At 38.7% G+C, this 22,321-nt stretch overlaps 1 long non-coding RNA gene across 2 annotated transcripts in view; it reads left to right on the forward strand.

The window, feature by feature from the left end:
• Positions 1-22,321, forward strand: part of LOC132679404 (uncharacterized) — a 556,619-nt gene that overhangs the window by 25,350 nt on the left and 508,948 nt on the right. Inside the window, exon 3 of one of the 2 annotated variants that reach the window (XR_013552976.1) lies at positions 7,443-7,570. The exons of the other annotated variant lie outside the window; for it this stretch is intronic. This is a non-coding gene — a long non-coding RNA (uncharacterized LOC132679404). Of the gene's footprint in view, positions 1-7,442; positions 7,571-22,321 lie in introns of those variants that run through there. 2 annotated transcript variants of the gene reach the window in all.

Genomic DNA, 22,321 nt, shown 5'->3' on the forward strand with positions numbered 1-22,321 from the left:
CTTTTCTTGAAGTATACTGAAGGAATTTGAATATATCTTAATGGAAAGCTGATCTATTGAATTGATGGTGGCAAGGGCAAGGAAATATAGGTGATTTTGGTTTTTTTTGCCAGATTTCCAGAATGACAGGGAGGAATGGAAATGAAAATATAAGAGCCAAATATGGTCCCCAGCTTAGAAGAGCTCCCTGTTGGTTGAGGTCTTATAAATAGATTTTTCCTGCTGTGACATATTCTGGCAATAGATGAGGCCACACATGGAGTTCTACAGAGTCGTTGTTTAAGGGGGTGGCAGATGTACTTGGGAGGATGAATCAGGAGTGGAAACCATTAATTGTGAAATAATGGATTTTGTCAAGCACTGTGTAAAGTGCTTTATATACATTTGTCTAATTCTTAAGACATCTTCTTGTGGTAGACATTAGTGTCCTAATTTGACAAACTGTGTCTCAAAAACATAAAGAACTTGCCTTGGTTGGACTGGTTATTAAACTATCATCTCTCAGCTTTAAACCCACTGTTCCATATTTTGCTTTTTGATACTGGGCTGGGTGTCTACAAGTCATGTTTCTGATTTGTCAGTTGGTTAAGCTCTGACAGTGGGGGGTGCTAGAGAGAGATTGCAAGTTGGAGGAGGTGGATGGAACAGGCTCCTTCCTCTTTGCTGTTGTTTCTGTTTTTCTTCCTATTTACTTTCTGTTGGCCTTCTTTTCCCATGAATAACACCTCAGCAACACTTCTTCACCCCTGCAGCAGCAGTGAGTTCCACTATCAGCAGTTTGAGTCCTGTTCATAGCTTTTCCCCAATGGCCATAGAGCCAGTCCTTAGAGACCCCAGCACCCCTCCCCCTCTTAAAGGCCCAGACCTTTAAGACTTCTCCTTCTGAGCTCAGGTTCCCCACCCTTCTGAATATCCCCACCTCCTCAGAAGTATGAGTTTCAGCACTATGAAGTCTCTCCTCCAGGCTTCTGACTGTTTATAATTCCAAATTTTCTTTGTTGCTGCAAAGTTAGGGATGGCAGCTATGTTTTACAGTTACTGTATTTATGATACCCTAGAGTTCTTTTTTTTATCTTTTTAGTACCTAATTTATAATTTTTACCAAATTAACAACTCTTTTTATTAATTTCTTTGTGTTTAAATAACTAATATGATTTCAATCTTTTGGTCAGAGCCTGAAACAATTACATAACCATCATCATCATCATCATCATCATCATCATAATCATGGCCTCCATTTATTTTTTATTTAATTAAAAAATTTTTTAAGTTTATTTATTTATTTATTTATTTTTTAACTTTTTAAAATTTATTTTTGAGACAGGGAGAGACAGAGTATGAACAGGGGAGGGTCAGAGAGAGGGAGACACAGAATCTGAAACAGGCTCCAGGCTCTGAGCTGTCAGCACAGAGCCCGACGCGGGGCTCAAACTCACGGACCGCGAGATCATGACCTGAGCCTAAGTCGGCCGCTTAACTGACTGAGCCACCCAGGCGCCCCTATTTATTTACTTTGGGAGAGAAAGAGAGAGAGAGAGTGAGGGGGGGGGGAGAGAGAGAGAGAGAGAGAGAGAGAGAGAGTGTGCATGAGTAGGGGAGGAGCAGAGAAAGAGGGAGAAAGAGAATCCCAAGAAGGCTATGTGCTGTCAGCACAGATCCCAATGTGGGGCTTGAACTCAAGAACAGTGAGACCATGACCTGCGCTGAAACCAAGAGTTGGATGCTTAACTGACGAGCCACCTAGGCGCCCCTCCGTTTGTTATGTATAAGGTAGTGGGACCACATTTCTTTTCTTGCTACCAATTTGGCTGTCTGTGGCCTGGAGCATATTTCTTTCAAAGGCACAGGCAGCTTAATCTTGCTAGCACTTACTGCCTTATCTTGATAAACTTTTTTTAACCTATATATTTACAATTACTTAAGCCCCAAACATTTCTAGCAAAGCTCTTCTTGAGTAAGGACAAGGACCATGCTTATTTTTCTCCATTGAATCCATAGGGCTAGTAACAGTGTCTAGCATTGTTTTGTAGATGTTATTAGTATGCATTTAGTGAGCAAAGGATTGGATAAATGAGTGAATGAATAAGACTCAACTAGAGCTTCATTCTTTACAGTGAATGGATTCTAGAAACTGACTTCCTGGATTTGTGACCTTATTGGTGATTTGTACTTCTTTTCCCATCAAGACTTGATTTGGAACCCATGATGTTTGACTGAGGCATGACGGCCATTCTAGAACTTGTCAATCTCACATTTCTTATTCCTTTCACTATCTACACCCTTTGAGCTATTGGCTAGGGATGTGCTTCCAACCAGGTGGATTTTCCTTGAACCGTAGCATTGCCATCGTCTCTACCTACTGCTGGATTCCATCCTAGATGCCTCTGTGGAAGTAACCTCCCCTGAGCATTGGGAAAGTACCTCTGTCATTAGGATTTAATTAGCAGCCAACCTTGCATACTCTTGGCATTCAGCTGGGTGAGCCCCCTCTGTCTCTGCTCTCACTCCAGCCCCCTACCCCCTGGGATCCTGGCCCATGCTATTCTCTTTGCCAGCTTTTGGTTTCTACATGTCTATGGTTATGGCTGCACTGTCTAGGATGTTTATAATTCAGATATTTTGGATTGGTCCTTATTGTATGCAGCACAAGGCAAGAAAGCAGACTTTGTCCTTAATCTCACCTCAGAGGTGAACTAAAAATGATTTTTGTGTTTAAACCATTCTTAGTGATCTTTATCACTATGAAGAGTAAACTCTTCCTAGACATGTGACTGTTGAAACAAGGGTGCATTAATATACACACCTACATTTGTAATTGAACATGAATGAATATTGTTGCCCTTCATATTGAAGTTAAATATGATTTTGTGTAAGACTTAAAATTAATATCTTGTATTTTGTTTCCATTTGTTATTATCTCTCTCTCTATTTTTTTATTTTTAAGAGAGTGAGGGAGCATGAATTGGGGAGAGGGGCAGAGAGAGAGAGAGAGACTCTTAAGCAACACGGAGCCCAACACAGGGCTCGATCCCAACACACTGGGATCATGACCTGAGCTGAAATCAAGAGTCAGACACTCAGCCAACTGAGGTACTCAGGTGCCCCTCTACTATTTTTATTTTCCATGCAGAGAAGAACCATTCATAGGTCATTTTACCTTAGTGACTTTATGATTTTATTCTCTTTACTTATAATATTAGAGACTAGTAGAAACTTCTGCATGACTTAGGATGTTGGAAGGCCTCATATCTATAACAGTATATCTTGTGATGATTTTTCTTTTAATAATCAGAGTTCTGGTTGTCAAGTTATACCAAGAAGCTTTTCAAGGTGGCATGCCTTGGAAGTAACTACACAACTGCTTCTCCCCTCTTTCCTCTATGATTATTATTCCATTGACATAAACGATTTGATTTTATAGCCAGAACCCAACAGTGAAACCCCACAGAACAGAGATAAGTGGAACACAGAAATAGAGTAGAACCACAAGATTCTACCCACAAGGACAGAAAAGAGATGTTAGCAGGAAATGACCCAGTGAAGTCTCAACAAATAGTTTGTGGTAGCTGGGAAGTGTGTAGCAGGTAGTAGGGACCCAGAAGTGAGGTCTAGAGTATAGGCAGTATTGCCTAAGAAGACTATGGAAGCCAGACAGGGATTTAGGTAGTGCAGGAATTAAAAGAGATGCAGGTCCTGGGACAGAGTTTGAGATTAGGGATTTAAGAACCCAGATTCATACAGGCTCTCCATGCTAGGCCATTGAATTATGGCCTAAGGCTCTGTAGGTCTTTTTACCAGTAACTGGAGCAAGCAATCATGAACAATAATCTAAGAGTTAAGCGGGATACATAGTGAGTTGGGTCTGATTTCCATGTGAGTAAAATTTAGAATTGGAAACACTGCCACTGGGCAAGGGTTAGATAATGCTAAGGACAAAGGACAAAGACAGTCGTGCTCTTTCTCCAGATAATGTCCCCTCCACTTCATTGTTGTCTGGGTATTCTGAGATACATAGTCAGAAAGGACCTGGGAAGTCATTGTAATAAAATATTTGTGAATATCAGTTTTGGTCTGGGGTACTACTTGACTCCTATAGCATGGATGATGATTTATGGCAAATTCAATATCTTACGTTTCTGTAATCCCAGATTCTCAACTAGGTGTGATTTTGCCTTCTCCTCCCCCAGCCTAGGACATCTATCAGTGTATGGAAACATTTTTGTTTGTTATGACTGAGGGAAGGGGAAAGGAGTTACTTTTACTCCATCTATACCCTCTGCATCCTACAATGCAAAGGCCGTCTTTCCCCCTGCAGCAAAGAATCATCCAGTCCAAATATCAGTACTGCCAAGATTGAGAAACCCTGCTGTAAACCAAATGGACTCTGTCCTTTCTTTTATTATTCTGGGATTCTTGATCATTGTGATTGTTGTGGACACGTTTCTTGGGCAGTTATCATACTCCTATAAACATTGTAAACTTATTTGAATATGACAGAATCATCTTTCAGCATAGAGTTTATCTACTAGGTTTCCACAGACAAGCAATGTCAAGCTGTGTCCTTTGCGTGTGTGTGTTGTTTCATAGTGGTGGAATAGGATGAAGCTACAGACCTTCATAGACAGACATTCACAAGGGATTAATTTATGACCTTGACTTCTGAGACTTTTCCCCACCTGGGCTACTCAGTGAAATAGGTGCTCTATAGAGATTCAAAAGTGGTTCTCTTTTTTTTCCTCTAAGTTTGAAACTATAGTGTGACCTAATACTTGTTTTACTGCTGATTAGTTCCTTCAGTGCAGTCAAAATCAACAAAACCTGGAGTGAAATCCTGTCATTTTTGTAAGCATATTCTCTCCTCATCAAGAAACATCCTGGAGACTTGGCCTGGATTTCATAGAGTCTGTATCCTGGGGTACCAATAAAAGGTGTGCTGACTAGCCAGAATTGAGGAATCTTTGTCCATCTGTTAATCAATTGGGTTTACTTAGGGCTACTTGATTTTTTCAAAGGAATTTTTCTGTAGCAGAGAATTTCTAGGCTCCTTAATTCTAAGTCACTGAGGGACTAGATGAGTTCATTTCCCCTTGTGTTAAGGGGCCTTATATGTATCTAACATGTAGAATCATGGATTTGAAAAAGTCCTGAAAGGAATTGGCAAGCTACTGTACAAAGCCAAACCTTGTTTTGCTGCCTGCCTGCTTTTATAATTAATATTTTATTGGAACACAGAAATGCTCATACATTTACATATTATCTGTGGCTGCTTTTGCATTGAAATGGCAGGGTTAAATAGTTGTAACAGAGACTGTATGTCTCACAAAGCCTAAAATAGTTATTATTTGTTTATGGAACAAGTTTGTTGACCCCAACCCAATCCAACTTTGACATTTTACAGATGAGTAAACTAAATCCTAGAGAGAGTAAGTGACTAGCCCAAGATCATACTGCCAACAGAATGGAGGGTAAAGTCTGGTTAATATATGTTTTGAGGAATGAGGATGACGAATATCAGATCATTGACAAGCTGTGTTCTAACAGCAAAATGGGGGAAAATAAATATGCTATAAGTCACTTTACCTAAAGACAAAAAAAACCAAAACAACTGTCCTGATTGATTTATTTCCCCCACTGAATTGCTCAGTCATCTTTATGTCATACAGATATAGCTGAAGTAAGACTTGAGTCAAGTGATATCACAATTTTGTGCAGTTAGATTGCTGTTTTCTGAAAAATAGCAGAATATTTATTGGTTAGCCTCCTTTGTCTCAGTATTATATTCCTCAAAAGTTGAATTATTGATAGTAAGTCAGGGAAGACATTTTGGTAATTGCTGAAATCCTGAATGTATTTAGACTGACTAACTGTTCCTGTGTTCTGCTGTGGCACCAGCTGACAGTGATGAAATCTATAGAAGTAGGACACATTTCCATAACATGAATATTCAGGGTTGGTGATGCAAGAATTATTATTAAACCACTGGGAAGGAACACGTTCTCCTTATTATTTGATTGAATACTAAATGCTGCCTTTTAAAAATAATTCCGTGTGAACACTTTGATAATGAGGAAAGAGAGATGCATGGGAAAAAAACTCATACATTTTCCCCTGGTACATAAGAAGGAAATTAAATTTAAAATATATAGCGTGTCTAGAGGAACTGTTTTGGAATCATTAGCTATATTTCATCTACATCTGTGTTATGTATATTAAAGTATAATGTAGTAGATGTCAGGACAGAGTTTGAGTTAAATGATTTATATAAAATTAGAATATGTAAGGAAGCATGCTTAACCATAAATAAAGACCCCTAAAATTAGTAAAATGCTGATTACAAATAATAATAATTATCACCAAAACAGTATTTGTTAGATGTTGGACATTACCACATTTCTAGGGAAAAATATTTGCTTTTCTATAAATGACACAGTTTATATTTATCAAAGAGTCCTAGAACCTCTAAGAATCCTGAACACACAACTGAAGTTCCATCACATATGAAGTATATCTGGTTCTTCACCGCAAAGATTTTATGTGTGAGAAATAGGGAAGAAGGGAAACTGATTTCATTCATTCATCCTCTGAACATGCATTGAACCTCTGCTGCGTGCCAGGCAGTGTACGAGGCTCTGGTCCCACACAAATGAAACAGGCACAGAGCTCCTGTCTTCTAAAACCCATGATCTAAAGGTTGGTGCAGGCAAATAAATGGACAATTTCGACAGAGAATGGTATGTGTTCTGTAATAGAGGTAAGGTCAGGAGGCTGTTGTGCCCAGTTTCTCTTCCCTTTTGCTAGTTGTTCTAGCTCCTCTCCCCCAATCAGTTTGGGTGGGGTTGTCCTTTGGGCTAAAATGGAGTTTGGTACCCTTCTATTTTTCTCTTTCTACCACCTTCTCCCACCTTGATGGTAATTGGGTTGTACTTGCCCTTGACCGTTTTCTCCAAGCTGCTCATACCTCTTTAGTGCCTTGGGCTTTAGATTTTTCACTTCCTCCATCTTTTCTTTTTCTTCCTCCTCACGAAAAGTAAGCTATCTAGTGAGTCCCTATTACTGAGGTTCACTGTATCAAATAGTAAAACAAATACACATTCAGTTAAGTCATCAGTTAAGCAGTTAAGCAGGTGACTGTTGACTATTGGCGAATATATCCCAGGATCGATGTAACATTTTATTTTACGTGGGAATTCTTGATGACTACAGATCCTTTATCCAAGTAGAATGGAGGGGAGTGAGGCTAAAGTTTCAGGCATTGGCATCAAAAGGTGGAAGAGACGTTTTTTGGTCCCTCAGATCATACTATATAGGCAAAAGATAAATGAACAAGAGACTTGTTGAAGCAAAGTTAGTGAGAAACTGGAATAACCATAGAATTGTCACACACAATTCTTTTTAGCCCAGTGGCCGCTCATCCCATATTTTTCTTCCTCCATTTCTTAAAGGGACAGACATCAGCTCTATATGATGCCTCGCTGCATGATGTATTCAGAAGAATATGGATTTTGGATTCAGAACAGTGCTCAAATCAGACTTATTTTCTGCAAAAATAAAAATGCATGTGCGAACACGTAGCATACTTCTTGGCTTCAGATATCAATATATGTGTTCAGATCCATGTATGTAATAGTTTTTTCTTTATTTTCCTCCTTCCTTCCTTTACTAAGAGGGATAATAAGTAGTAGCTATTTGCACAAGTCTGAGTAAAGAAGCTTTGTAGAGAGAGCAAAAAGTTTTTCTGGGACTGACCTCCACAGGGCAAATTCAGAAACTGGCAGATCGACATTATTTATTCACAGAGAGAACTGCATTGTAATCACACTCCTGGATGCACGGAGTGAATGAGTGACAGCTGAAAACCTCAGTCACTGTGAGATGGCAACCTGAAATGGGTGCCTCTGAGGGAAGGGGCAGAGACCTCCTCCAAGGTCCTGCAGAAGCAAGGTGGCAGGCAGCATTGCAGGGGAGGCAACAACTGAGAGAGGCGGCTGCAGAGAGGAGCTATTATGTGATGCTTCTTTCTGAGGTGGGGTGACAATTTGTATGTGCTTCAAGATAAGAGCCACCGCAGATCCCCTCCAAAGAGCCACTCTCAAAACTCTGGTTTTGACCTCATTCTTGAGGCTTTAAAGAAGTAGTACCCTGAAGCTATTTTGTTTGTTTTCTTTTGCTTTAATGGCCTACAACATTACAACATGGGTTTAAGTGCAAGAGAGTTTAGAGAAATGGAAAGTCACTGATGTAAGCAAAGTTGAAAAGGAAACACGATTCATGTTAATTTTACTGACATAACTCACGGCAGAAGTGGCTGAGTTTTTTGGCAGAAGGAGTGGGACATTGCTGGTAGGTAGTGTGTGGTCATGGCTGAGATAGCTGGGATAGGATGTGAGCCCGAAACTGTTGTCCTGGTTAGGAAGAGGGGAAGGATGTCTGAAACCACTTTTTCAGAGTAGAGTGCCAGGGATAGAAAGAAAAGCACCAAAGTAAAGTCAGTCATAATAAAGCATCCTTTTTCTCTCCTGCCCCACAGTTATGGGGATGAACAGCTGTTACCCAAGACACTATGGTAAGGAATTTATGGAAAGATAGCATTGGCAATGATTTCAGAGACAGGTAGATTCATGTGAGTCATTGAACTCTACCTGAACCACTTGTGAGACAAAGAGGACACACTAGACAATCTCTTAGGGACAGAAAGTTCAAAAAAGGAAATGGGCTAGAGAAAGCGACAATCAATAATGTTGTTATGAGACAAAATGAGAAGACAAATAGGAAGCAAAATAGGTAAGGGAGCAGCAGGCACCGGGATTAGAGGCAGTTCTAGGATAACTTTCAAAGAGTAGAGATGTGTCAACAATAGCTTGATAATAAATCAAGTATTTTATCAGGGAAGCTTGGTGCTTTCCCCAGTATCCCACCCCCAGAGCTGTTGTTCCATCAAACTATATCTTCTTTGGTCCAGGAGTTTCCTGAGTCTGTTTTGGGAGGCAATAGTACCTTCTGAGTAAACCAGAGACTTCACCAGAACCAGATGGGAGCTGATTTGAAAGAGTCTTCATGATAACTGCTGTTGGTCACATTCCTTATGTCTGGGCTCACATAGATAGAATTTAGATTGAGATTCTTCTGTCTTTCCAAGGAAAGGAAATCATAACTGCATATTTCAGTTTTTTTTTATTAGTGATAATAAAATCATTGCTATTTTATCACAGGATTCAAAAAATTGATCTGTCAGAGCATTTGCTTTTTGATGTTCAATGTAGATGACCTTATAAGGACAATGTATCAATAGTATTGTTCTATTTTGTAGCATAATTAAGGTAATATCTATGCCTTATATAAGAATATGCAGAATGAAAAGTTGTCATATTTTTGGTACAAATGCAGTGACAGAGTATATAGTAACATATGATAACTTACTATTTTTAAAAGACAGCATTCAATTTTTGGCCCAGAATTGGAGGTGTGATTTGCTAAGTCTAGTGTAGAAAAACTAACTCATTAATCTAGAGCTGAAAGGGATCAGTGAGACAGATAAGGTTTCCCCGGGTGACACTGGTGGAGCATGTCTCAGTGTAGAGCCTGTACAGTCAGGAGAAGCATGAGGAAGCCCAGAAGAAGAAGGTTAAAAAAAAAAAAAAAAAAGAAGGTAGGCCAGGAGAGGGATGGAGTGGACTATGACCAAGGGCCAAACACTTTTATTATTCCTATTAGTGAGGAAATGGAGTATTTCAAAAAATTCTTCTTAAGGGGAGGAATATTTAGATCCTCCAGGGCAATTCTCTCCCTCTCAAGTTAAGATCTGCTTATGTCCTGTTGCTAGGTCTTGTTTGCCTTCTATCGAGTTCCTCCCTCAGGCATTTTCAGTACTATCCCCAGGAGAAGAGTGGTCTTAATGGGTAGAATGACTATTTGGAAGGTCTTGGGTCTCATCTGGAAAGCGAGATCATCTACCATGTCCTTCATCACATTCTTGTCAATGACAATGGAAGAAAATTGCTCCTTGTGTTGATCCTTGGAACTTCAGAGGAGCAGGGCAGCTTCCCAGCATGAATAGGATTACTGGCACCAGTGAATTTTTAATTTTTACTGCTCATATCAGTTTGTTAGGGCTGTTATTTAAAAATAGCACAGACTGGGCAGCTTAAATAGCAGAAATTTATTTTCTTATAGTTCTGGAGATTAGAAGGCCAAATTCAGTGTGCTAGTAGGTTTGATTTCTCCTGATGCCCCTCTTTTTCAATTACAAGTGGCTTTCTTGCCATGACATGACCTTTCCTCTGTGCACATATACCCCTAGTGTCTCTTCCTCTTCTTATAAGGACACAAATCCTATTGGATTAGGACTTTGCCCTTCTGACCTCATTTTACCTTAGTTACCTCTTTAAAGGCCCTATCTTCAAATTTAGTTATATTAAGGGCTTCACCATACAAATTTTGAAGGACATAATTCAGTATATAACACTTGTCTTGCAGCTTCTGTTGGTGGAAGGCATCAGTAGAGATGTAGCCTGAAAAAATATAAACCTGATTTCTTTTGAGCCACTGATATTTTAGGATTGATTGTTATTGCAGTGCAGCCTAGTCTATTCAGATTAATAATTGTGGCTTATCTTTTTTTTTATTTGAATAGCAGCATATTGTTCTGTGTAATAAGATAGGACAATTTTTAGTAGGCCCTGCACTCTGGTACACCTGCATATGTATACCAGACTATCCAGAAAGGATGTTTGAAAAGGGTGATACTTAGGTGAGAAGTTGGAATTTCAACAATAGTTAGCAACTGTTTATTGAGCACCCACTGTGTCAGGCCCTAGAGAGAGAGGGGCCATTATCACTATCTGATAGCCCAGGGAAAAAGAGATATTAAACAAACATACCAGATAGGTTATTATTTAGATAAGTGCTAATAAAAGATTATATTTTAGTTTTTATTTTTTCATTTTTGGCTTCAAAGTTGACTGGTTTCTTATGAATCAGATCTGTTATATCTGGAAATTAGATAATATTTGCTGCATGAACAGAGGCAAGCACTGAAAGGGTAGTGTTGTAGGCAGGATAACTGAAATTGTACCAGTACTTTGTGGCCAGATTTGGGTGTCCTCAGTCTATAGATGATAACTGAAATCATGGGAATGAATGGTATCACCCATGTTGATGAGACTAATGTTGGGTAAGAGCAAGAGCCCAAGAACAGGTGGAGAATGAGGTTCATTCAGAATGACTGAGACAGAATCCCTTGGAGATGTAGGAAGGAAGTCAAGAAAGTAGTATTACAAAGTCAAATCAAGAAAGCATTTTCAGGAGTAGGAGGGAGTGGATGTCCCTGCCAAGATTTGAGTAATATGAGAACTAGAATGTGCACTTGAGGTTTTGCAACAAGGAAGTCATTAGTGACTTTAGTAAAAGTGGTTTCAATAGAGTGGTGAATGTAGAATCAGATCTAGCAGGTTGAGGTGTGAATAGGAGTTGAGGAAATGGCTGTAGGAAGGTATGCATCCCTTTTAAAAAACATGACTGTGAGAGGAGTGAGGCAGAGTGATGGTTGGGAGAAAAAGAAATGAGAAGGGTGAATTATTATGTTTTAAATTAGAAAAAGCAAATATAAATTCTAATGGGAGGAGGTAGAACACAAGCAGTTGAAGATATAGGAGAGAGGGTATAATCCATAGAGCTGGGTCCTGAGATGATAGGGGCAGATGAGGAAGGGTAAACCTTGTTAAGAGGAAGGACTTCTGTTATGGTAGGGAAGGATGAGAAGATGGCTGGAGAAGAAAGTTTATAGATTTGTAGCAGGAAAATGAAGGAATTTATGTGTGGTGGTGTGGTAGTCATTAATGCTATTGCCAGTTATTTTTGGTTTCTCCTGCAGGGCATTTTGGGATTACATTTCCTTGTCTTCTTGGAGTGGTCAGGAGATTTGCTTTGGTCATTAAAATGTGAACAAAACCTTCTAGGTGGATGGATACTTTGAGAGCCACTGGGTAATTTGCCACATTCTGTTCCCTTTGCCAAAGGGATTAACAGCATTCGAAACAGTGGCTGCTCCATTAGTCAGACTCCTGAGGACAATGAAGAGCAGACCTAGGTGAGCTACTATGGACATATAGTGTGAGCAAAAAATAAGCTGAGATTTTTTTTTAAGCCACTGAGATTTCAAGATTACTTGTTAATGTAGCATAACCTAGTCTATTCGAACTATAATTATCACTTGTATTCTCTCTGAGAAGCCAGAAGGGATATCCTTCTAAGCTGAGCTCTAAAGTGAAATTATTGTTTATTTTAAAGTCAATCTAGTTTATCAGTCACACTTACCAATTTTATACATTTGGTTGGAGGCAGAAGAAATGACCAATATGTTCACTTATTTCAGCATCTTAATTTTTCTTCACATAGAAGTGGTAATGACTCATACTTACAACAACACAAAATAGCTTTTTAGAAATCTGTAAAATAGATAATGTTGTATTGAGTTGTTTTAAAGTAAAGCAAAAGCAGGCCATTGATAAAGCAAAACTTTATTGCTAAAAATCAACTTTAGAATATCCTCTTTCTAAATTACCATAGAAGAACAGGTAAAAGCATAGCACAGAGAGACATACAAAGTGAAGGAGGGACTTGTGAGTTCCTGAAGACATCAAGAAAACTTGCTTTTCTACCAAAACATCAATGCACAATTAGAGATTTAAGGACACAGAGAAAGACAATGGAAAACCAGAGCTGATTCATGCTAAAAATATGTGAAATGCAGTTTTTTTTAAAGCTAGTGGTTTTGTAAAACCCTTTAAACAGATAACTAACAGATAACTAATGTCCAGTTAAAAATAATTGCAATACATATAACTGCATATACATATATATATGAACATGTATATGTATTATACACACACTTATAATAAGGATTTGGTGGTAAGAGGCTTTTTGGTGTTTGTTCTACTTTAGTTTAACAGCATTTAAAAAAATTCCTAAGTGAAAAGCTTTGCAATAAAGAGGAGAAACAAAATTCCCTTTTACATTAAACTCAATCATTACCCAGAATCATGCTTATATGTGTTTAGTTACTCAGATTGTTTAAAAACAAATGAAAAACAGAATAATGCAACTTCCTTTACTGTCTAGTCTCTTAGCTCAGATGAAATTCTAGGCCAAGATATTGCCGCAGATAAGAACCTCAGAGCTGTTTTGGATGAATTTGGGTAGTTTCAGCGGCCCCTTACTGGAACTGGAATTTATAACAATATTTGCACAAAACAGGAATAGGTAAGCAAGTCAGTTATCTGAAAATAAATGTATTTTATTCTAATTAATTTGGAAATATCCCATCTAACTCCAAAAATTACAGAAAATGATGATAAACCTCATTAGTGAATGGAAATGCCAGGGTGTCCTGCTTGTATTTCATGGAAGCAGTTGGTATTTGGCTCATCCAGTCTTTATTTGATGAAGGGTCAAAGTTATTAAAAATAGCAACAAAACAAAGCAAAATACATGAGTCAGCAACAACATAAAACACAGGGCGAGTTCTTTTAAAGAACACAGACAATTGTTGGCCCCATATTACAAGTCGAGAGGTGTTTTGGGCTTCATCATTGCCTCAGCCCGTGTTCTCTTCACTCTCCTTTCCTCTATATTTATGGTGCATCCTCAGGTTGTAAACAAGATGATGACCACAGTTTCTGCTTTTCTAAATTAAAAAGAAATTTTTTTGATGTTTTTATTTATTTTTGAGAGAGAGAGAGCAAGAGAGCACGCATGCATGAGTGAGCGGGGGAGGGGCAGAAAGAGAGGGAGACACAGAATCTGAAGCAGGTTCCAGGCTCTGAGCTGTCAGCACAGAACCTAACTGGGGCTTGAACTCATGAACCATGAGATCATGACCTGAGCGAAAATCAGATGCTCAGCCGACTGAGCCACCTAGGTACCCCTCAGTTTCTGGTTTTCTAATCACCCAGAAAAACATTCGAAGGAGGAAGAGGAAATGCTGGTGTACCATGTTCGAATGACACACTGAACTAATAATAGAGCCTAGGAAAATGGAATGTTCTCTTTGGTTTAAGCTATATAAGAGTCATATCAGGACTGAATTATGTGTGCTGTTTGTGGAAGAGGGCTACCTGACAGAAAGGAGGAAGGGATGAATAGAGGTTGGTTACAGTCAGGTAAGAACAGTATCCATAACATAGGTTTGTGTGATTCACACAGCCTCTTATTTTTTTCTGCTTGTGGTAAGTTTTGCTATAGCAGATTTAAGGTGTTATTCTAGCAGCTGAGTCCTGCTAGAGAGTCAAGGCAGTGATATAATTGGGATCCCTTGGAGAGACTAATTTATATAAATGTACTTAATTTTATTGCTAAGGAACACATTTCTCAGTCCTTCCCCCTACTCTAAAGAAAGTTACAAAGTGCTCAAAGTTACTTGCTGCGAAAGGGAACTTTTATAAGTAGTTAATGAAGTTTTAGTGCCTGCACTGCAGCGTATTTGATTATTGGGAAATCCCGACATTAATCTAAAACTCTTTCTCAGCTCTCTTACTCCGTCATTAAAGGCATCTTCTCATTGGTCAATTTATCTCCACTGATATTGATCTTGCTCTAATTTTGGACCTACTAGTTAGTGCCTCGTTGTGAAAAGGGAAGGCTGTGAAGAATGCAATACCACCCCTTCCGCCTCTCTCTCTTTCCCATACATATACAGTGCTTTTCCCTATGGGGATCAATGAATTTAAAGCATCACAAGACCGGGGTGCCTGGGTGGCTCAGTCGGTTAAGCATCCAACTTTGGACTAGGTCATGATCTCACGGTTTGTGAGTCTGAGCCTTGCGTCAGGCTCTGTGTTGACAACTCAGAGCCTGGAGCCTGCTTCTCATTCTGTGTCTCCCTCTCTCTCTTCCCCACTCACACTCTGTCTCTCTTTCTCTCAAAAATAAATAAACATGAAAAAATTTAAAAAAAGGCATCACAAGACCAAGTGGGATATATTTTATTTGAGATATAATCATGTTTTCTTATCATTTGTCCATTGTTTTCACTAGGGTTACCCTTTTTACACCCACCAGGATTTGTCGTTTATGCTTCACCTATAGTACCATGTCCCTGGCATGCATGGGAAGTCTGTGTGGATCAGACATATCTTGATTGGTGTTTCACATCTTCCTCAGCTTTACCTCTGACTGCCATAGCCATGGAGAACAGTTGCTAGCACACTTCCATATCTTGGGTTGCCAGTGTCCCATCTCAAACATGAGCTGTCCATTTCTTGTTTTCTGCCTTGGGCTTTTCTGCGTCCACAGTGTGGACACCTGGGGGTGCCACTTGGCACTCATCCAGGTATGGGGAAATTAATACCCATCAGGTAAACCTCAACTGATGTGCACTGGGGTGTGATGGGTAAATATTTCTCCCTCTCATTCCTCAGGTAAGCACTTTTTAAAAAAAGATGTTTATTTATTTGTTTTGAGAGAGAGTGAGAGTGAGTGGGGAAGGGGCAGGGAGAGAGGGAGAGAGAAAATCTCAAGTAAAATCTCTGGGCTGATAACACAGAGCCTGACACAGGGCTCGATCTCATGAATGAGATGATGATGATCTGGGTCGAAACCAAGAGTCGGACACTTAACTGACTGAGCCACTCAGGTTCCCCTCAGGTGAGCACTTTTAAGGTTCATTCTAAATAACACAATGAAATAACAGTGTTGGTCAACCCAATAAAGCATTCTTTTTAAAAAAGACCTAGAAAAATTAAAGCAGTGGTGCCTAGATGGTTCAGTTGGTTAAGCATCCAAATCTTGATTTTGGCTCAGGTTATGATCTCCCAGTCATAAGATTGAGCCCCGTGTCGGGCTCCATGCTGAGTGTGGAGCCTGCTTAAAATTCTTTCTCTCTCCCTCTGCCCTCTCCCCTGCTCATGGTCTCTTTCTCTCTCTTTAAAAAAAATTGAAGCACACTTGACATAAAGCTTCACAAATCTGTTTTTTTTTAATTTTATTTTTTATATCCAAGTTAGCATATAGTGCAATAATGATTTTAGGAGTATATTGCTTAATGCCCCCACCCATTTAGCCCATCCCCTCTCTCACAACCCCTCCAGTAACCCTCTGTTTATTTTCCATATTTAAGAGTTTCTTATATTTTTGTCCCCCTCCCTGTTTTTATATTATTTTTGCTTCCCTTCCCTAGTGTTCATCTGTTCTGTGTCATAAAGTCCTCATATGAGTGAAGTCATATGATATTTGTCTTTCTCTGACTAATTTTGCTTAGCATAATACCCTCTAGTTCCATCCACATGGTTGCAAATGGCAAGATTTCATTCATTTTGATTGCCGAGTAATATTCCGTTGTATATGTATACCACATCTTCTTTATCCCTTCATCCATCGATGGACACTTGGGCTCTTTCCATACTTTGGCTGTTGTTGATAGTGCTGCTATGAACATTGGAGTGCATGTGTCCCTTTGAAACAACACACCTGTATCCCTTGGACGAATACCTAGTAGGGCCATTGCTGGGTTGTAGGGTAGTTCTATTTTTAATTTTTTGAGGAACCTCCATACTGTTTTCCAGAGTGGCTGCACCAGCTTGCATTCCCACCAACAATGCAATAGAGATCCTCTTTCTCCGCATCGTCGCCAACATCTGTTGTTGCCTGAGTTGTTACTGTTAGCCATTCTGACAGGTGTGAGGTGGTATCTCATTGTGGTTTTGATCTGTATTTCCCTGATGATGGGTGATGTTGAGCATTTTTTCATATGTCGATTGGCCATCTGGATGCCTTGTTTGGAGAAGTCTCTATTCAAGCTTCACAAATCTTAAGCGTATAGCTTTATGAATTTTATGTATGTATATATCTGTGTAGCCATCACCGAGTTCAAGATATATTCTGAGCACCTCAGAAGGTTAGCTTTTGCTCCTCCTGTTTTTGAATTTTATATAGATACATATCCTGATCTGAGTCTGACTTCTTACACTCAATATTATGCCGATGGGGTTCACCTATATTGGAGGCTAGTGCCTGGTTCTTTCTCACTGCTGTGTGGTATTCCATATCAAACCATTCACTAAGGGTTATTATATTGACTTTCTTTTCTTTCCTACTCTACCTCGTTCCTCACCCCTATTCACTGGAATCACTTCGCAAATAAATTACTTTCACTCATTTCTCCTCTCTGCACACTCCTTTTTCAGGCTTCCAGGGCTCCAGGGTTATTATCATGCTAAGAGACAGGGATTCTCCTTTAGCTCAGCTTTTTTACTTGATTTTGATACTAGCAAAAATATTTCCTCACTTAGGGGTTCAAGTTTACTCATCTCTAAACTATTAGGATCTCTGGGATGTGTTCTGCTTTCAAATTTCTGCAGTTCAGATCTGTTGGGTTAAGAGGGATCTTCTAGGGAAGATGGTGCTCAAAAAAAAAATGGAAGTAAATGGTAGAATTTCATGCACAAGAGACCATGGGGTGAGAGACAATATTTTTATATAGAGATCTTCCTGATGCCTTAAAGTCTTATCACCTGAGTAGTTATCTACCTGTGGCTTCTACTGAGCTGAGTGAGATGCATCTGCAAAGGAGTCATCAGATGGAGAAAAGAACTTCAGTGTAAGGCACGGTTAGAAGGAGACAAAGATCCTGGAACAGAGGAGCTCTACATGGTCTTTGGATTGCTTAATTTCATTTTCCCTTTTTTCTGAAGTTAACTGAGACTATGGACCATCTCTGAGATGATTCATGTGGCAAAATGTATCCAAAATAAGATTATAGGTGTGCCTTGGTGCCTCACTTGGTTGAACTTCCAGCTCTTGATTTCCGCTCAGGTCATGATCCCAGGGTTGTGAGATTGAGCCCTGGGTCAGGCTCCAGACTGAGCATGGAGCCTGCTTAAAATTCTTTCTCTCTTGCCTTCTATCCCTTTTCTCTGCTTGCATGTGTTTTCTCCCTCCCTCTCCCCTCCTCCAGTAAATAAAACAAATTGAAAAAACAAAACAAGAAAACCAAAATAAGCTTATATATTACAAAGGTATGATGATTGAACTCACCTGAGATTTTAGAAGAAAAAACTCTGGTGGGTGGCTATACCCTCCCTCTCCCCTATATAATATTTATTTCACATTAGGTCAGGTAGCCCATTCTAAGTAACTATTATAAATTGCACAGCCATTTTATTAATTGATTTCATATTTCATGTGTGGATATCACCAAGGTTTGCTCTTACTTGATGACATTTTTTCCATGGCAACTAATGCATTTTAAATTATAAAAAATGTGAAGAGTAGAAAAGATCAATTAGAAATACATAACTTCAATTAATATAAAAATGTGTGAAGTTATAGATGTGAAACACAATTTTTCAAAAGTGAAGGAAACATTCCAACAGTTGTGATTAAATTCTGGTGGATGGTGCATATACTGGTGGTGTACTGTGCTCTGTTTCACAAATTATTTGACCATGCATCACTTTAGGATTATATGTAAGTGAGAAAGTGTGAAAGAGATAATCTTATAATCAACCATTAATTAACTGTATATTATCTTGATGCTTCCTGCCCCTCTTTTTTTATTTTTCTGCCATTTCATTCTTTATTAGATTCTATTATAAAGAAGGAGAAGAAAGTAAAATTAAAATTCTTTTTCTTCTCAGTTGCTCTGTAAGGACACATTAATTAGTCAATCAGTCAATCAATCAAGGGTTTATTAAGTAGAAACCAAGAACTAGCACATGCTTAGATACCATAGATACAAAGATGCATAGTTTTTGACTGTGTATCAGAAATATAGACGAATTAGCAAATAATTGCAATTGGGTAAAATAAACTATTTGAAGTTTTCCTATCTGCATTTTTGCTTCTGTTGCTATAATTGCATGACCGGGGAAGTGATAGAACCTCCCAAATATTTAGGGAAGTACTTATAGTTACTAATTAAATATAAAATGTAAAGCTTACTGGAATTAAAGAGCTATTTAAAGATATTACAATTCATAAAAGGAAGAGAGCTGAATTTGATTAGGGGTTATTATTTAAATCTCTTCATCTGGTGGTCCTTCAATGTTACTAAGTATAGGACTGTTTAAGGAAAAATTTCCAAAATAGGCTTTCAATAAAGAAGATATTGTTTTCTCAAGTAGGCTTGTCAGAGAAGGACATGCTTTTGGCCAAGGTGGTCACTGCTGCTGAGCTAATCCTAAAGTATCTGATAGCTGTGACTGTCTGTTGCCTGTACTTTCTTAAACTGGGAAACAAGTCTTTCCTTGAAGGAAAATTTGGGTGGTGCATCTCCATGGTACTATACTTACTTTGACCCTCTCAGTTTTATCTGTTGGTTTCTCCTTATCTCCCAGACATCTAAACCTTGGCAAGTTCTGAGTCTTTGGACCTGTCTTCCTTCTACAATAATATTCTTGGTAATTCTAACCTATTGTGTGTGTGTGTGTGTGTGTGTGTGTGTGTGTGTGTGTGTGTGTTAATGTTTATTTATCCGAGACAGAGAGAAAGAGAGAGAGAGAGAGAGAGAGAGAGCATGAGCGGGGGAGGAGCAGAATGAGAGAGGGAGACACAGAATCTAAAGCAGGCTCTAGGCTCTGAGCTGTGAGCACAGAGCCCGACGTGGAGCCGGAACTCACTCGAGTGAAGAGATCATGACCTGGGCCGAAGTTGGACCCTTAGCCAACTGTGCCACCCAGGGGTCCCTCCTATATTGTGTTTTTGAATACCACCTATGCTCTGAACAATCTTAAATTGATATCTCCAGTTAAGACCTCTTCTCTGAAGTTCAGAGTCATAAATTTTCAATTGCTTCTAGATATCCCCAGTGGGCACCTAATAGCATTGTGAATTTTGTGCAGGGTTGAGCTTTGATTCTTCCTTTCCTTCCCACCACAAACCTATTTTTCCCATAGTCTTCTCTGTCTCAGTAAATTAACAACTTCCTTTTTCCAGTTTCTCAGGCCAAAAATCTTGACTCCTCTCCATTTTTCACACCTTAAATCCAGTCCATCAGCAAATCCCATTGGTTCCACATTTAAAATATATTAAAAAATACATATTGAGAATCTCATAGCCTTTTGCCATCTCATCTGATACTACCCTGGTCCATTCCATCATCCTTTTTTTCACATTTCATTATGGCTGTGCCCTCCTAACTAATTGGTCCCCTTGGTCTATACCTTTACCTTCCTTCTCAGCATAATAGCCAGAGTGATATTAAAACATAAGCCAGATCATGTACCTCCTCCAATGGCTTCCCATCTCATTAAGAGAAGAAACCAAAATCATCATAATACCTAAATGAATGGCACCCTTTTCTCTTACTTTTCTCTATGCATTCTCATTCTTCACCTTGCTTCCTCCACTTTAGCCACCCTGGCCTATTTGCTGTCAGTTAGGCAAAGCACTTTCCTACTTGAGGACATATGTGCTCATTGTTCCTTTGGTCTAGAAAGCTCTTCTCCAGATATATACATGTATTACTCTCCATTTCTTTTATGTCTTTAGTCGCAAGTCACCTTCTTGGTGAGGTCTTCTCTGCTATTGTTTATAAATACCAACCCTCACTCCCACAAGACAATCCTCTGCCCTATTTACTTTATATTCTATATTTCTTATCACCATTGAACATATTCTAATTTTCCTTACTTATTTATTAATTTATTCTCTATCTCCCTACTAAAATAAGATCATCAGGGCATGAGTACAGAGAGTATGCCTGCTTTGTTCACTGTTGGTCCCCAGCTTCTAGAATAATAGTATTTATTAGGAGCTCAGAGACTATTTTTTGAAGATTAAATGAATGTGAGGATGAAAGAGAGAGACTGTGCCCCTACCTTCAGGAAACTTACATTGGGGGAATTTATAACTAATAAACAAATGGTTACAATGAAAAAGTACATCATTTCAGATGTATTGACAAGATTGGACAGGTCAGGAGGCACATTGCTATGCTCTTCCATTTAGAGCAGAATATAGTCTCCGTCGTATTTTATGTAACTGACACAATATTTAAAAAAAATCGAATTTGAATGTTCTGAGAAGGGTGTGCCCTCTCCAGTTGATCACAGGTTCCCCCACTCCTGATTATATTATACTTCACAGAATTTATATATTAAACCTACCTGTCTGGAACCTGTGGGTGTGCATGTGAGCAACCTCTGATTTGGAAGATTCCAAGGATTTGGAGATTCCCTGAAATGTTGAGAAGAGTGTATGCTGAGCCTCAGGTCTCTGAGCATTAGTATGAATCAGAATAATTGATCTTAAATATTAATGCTATTTTTATGGTTTCAAAATATGTTGGATAAAGTGTTGTATCTTGGACTTTTACAAAATTCAGAATAATTTTTTAAAAAATGAATGCTTGTCTGACTGCTATATTCTTAGAAGGTAGATATGTGAATCAAAATGGCAAAACCATATACTATTCAGAAAATGTTAGAGTTTTTAAGTAGACATCATTGAAATGCACTCTTATTTTCTTCTTTGCTCATTTTTGGGACTGAGTCATGTGGAAGTGGAGGTTAGCAGAGCTTGTGATGTACCAAATACCAACACTATACGGCTCACCTTCCTCAGACCCTGGTCTGGTCACACATGCGACTTGTTTGTGGATAGCTAGGTAGCATGGCCTAGAATTTAGGAGTGCAGCCTCTAGAACCAGGATTCTGGGTTTTGAATTCAGGCTTCCCCAATTACCAGCTGGGTAACTGTGGGAAGTTATTAAAACTCTCTGTGCCTAGTTCTCTCCTTTGTAAAATGGGAATGATAATGGTCCCTACGTGGTAGGGTTGTTATGAAGATTAAATAAGCTAATTTATATAAAGCGCTTATAATAGTATTTGACATTCAGTAATTGCAAAATAAATGTTAGCCACTATTACTATTTTTATAATAATTTGTATAGAATATCGAAGAAAATCCTGGAAGATAGTAAACTTCTGGACACCAGATATATTGTACTGATCACTCATGATGCTCTCAGGAAGAAAGTAAAATTTAGAATAATAATCCTATGGTTGACAAGCACATTATTAAGGCTGATGTTATTTAACTTAACAATGTGCCTGTCAATTTATGGAATTTGAAAAAAGAACACGTGACTTTTTTTTAAGATGCTAAAGGAAGAAATTTATAAATTTGCCCACCTTAAGATCTTACAGGTGATTACTTCTAGACAAAAATATCTAGCAGCCTAAAAAAATACTTCACAAAAGCCATCTTGTTATAATCTTAAAAGGAGAATTCCACAAATCAGAAATGTGTTTGTGTATAAATTCCTCAAGTATGCTTCAAAAGGATAAGGTTGCTGGGGTCTTTTGTGTCCTACTTATCGAATCTTTGG

The sequence above is a fragment of the Panthera onca genome, chromosome A2, assembly GCF_046562875.1.
Source record: "Panthera onca isolate mPanOnc1 chromosome A2, mPanOnc1 haplotype 2, whole genome shotgun sequence".
In the NCBI taxonomy this organism is placed as follows: Eukaryota; Metazoa; Chordata; class Mammalia; order Carnivora; family Felidae; genus Panthera; species Panthera onca.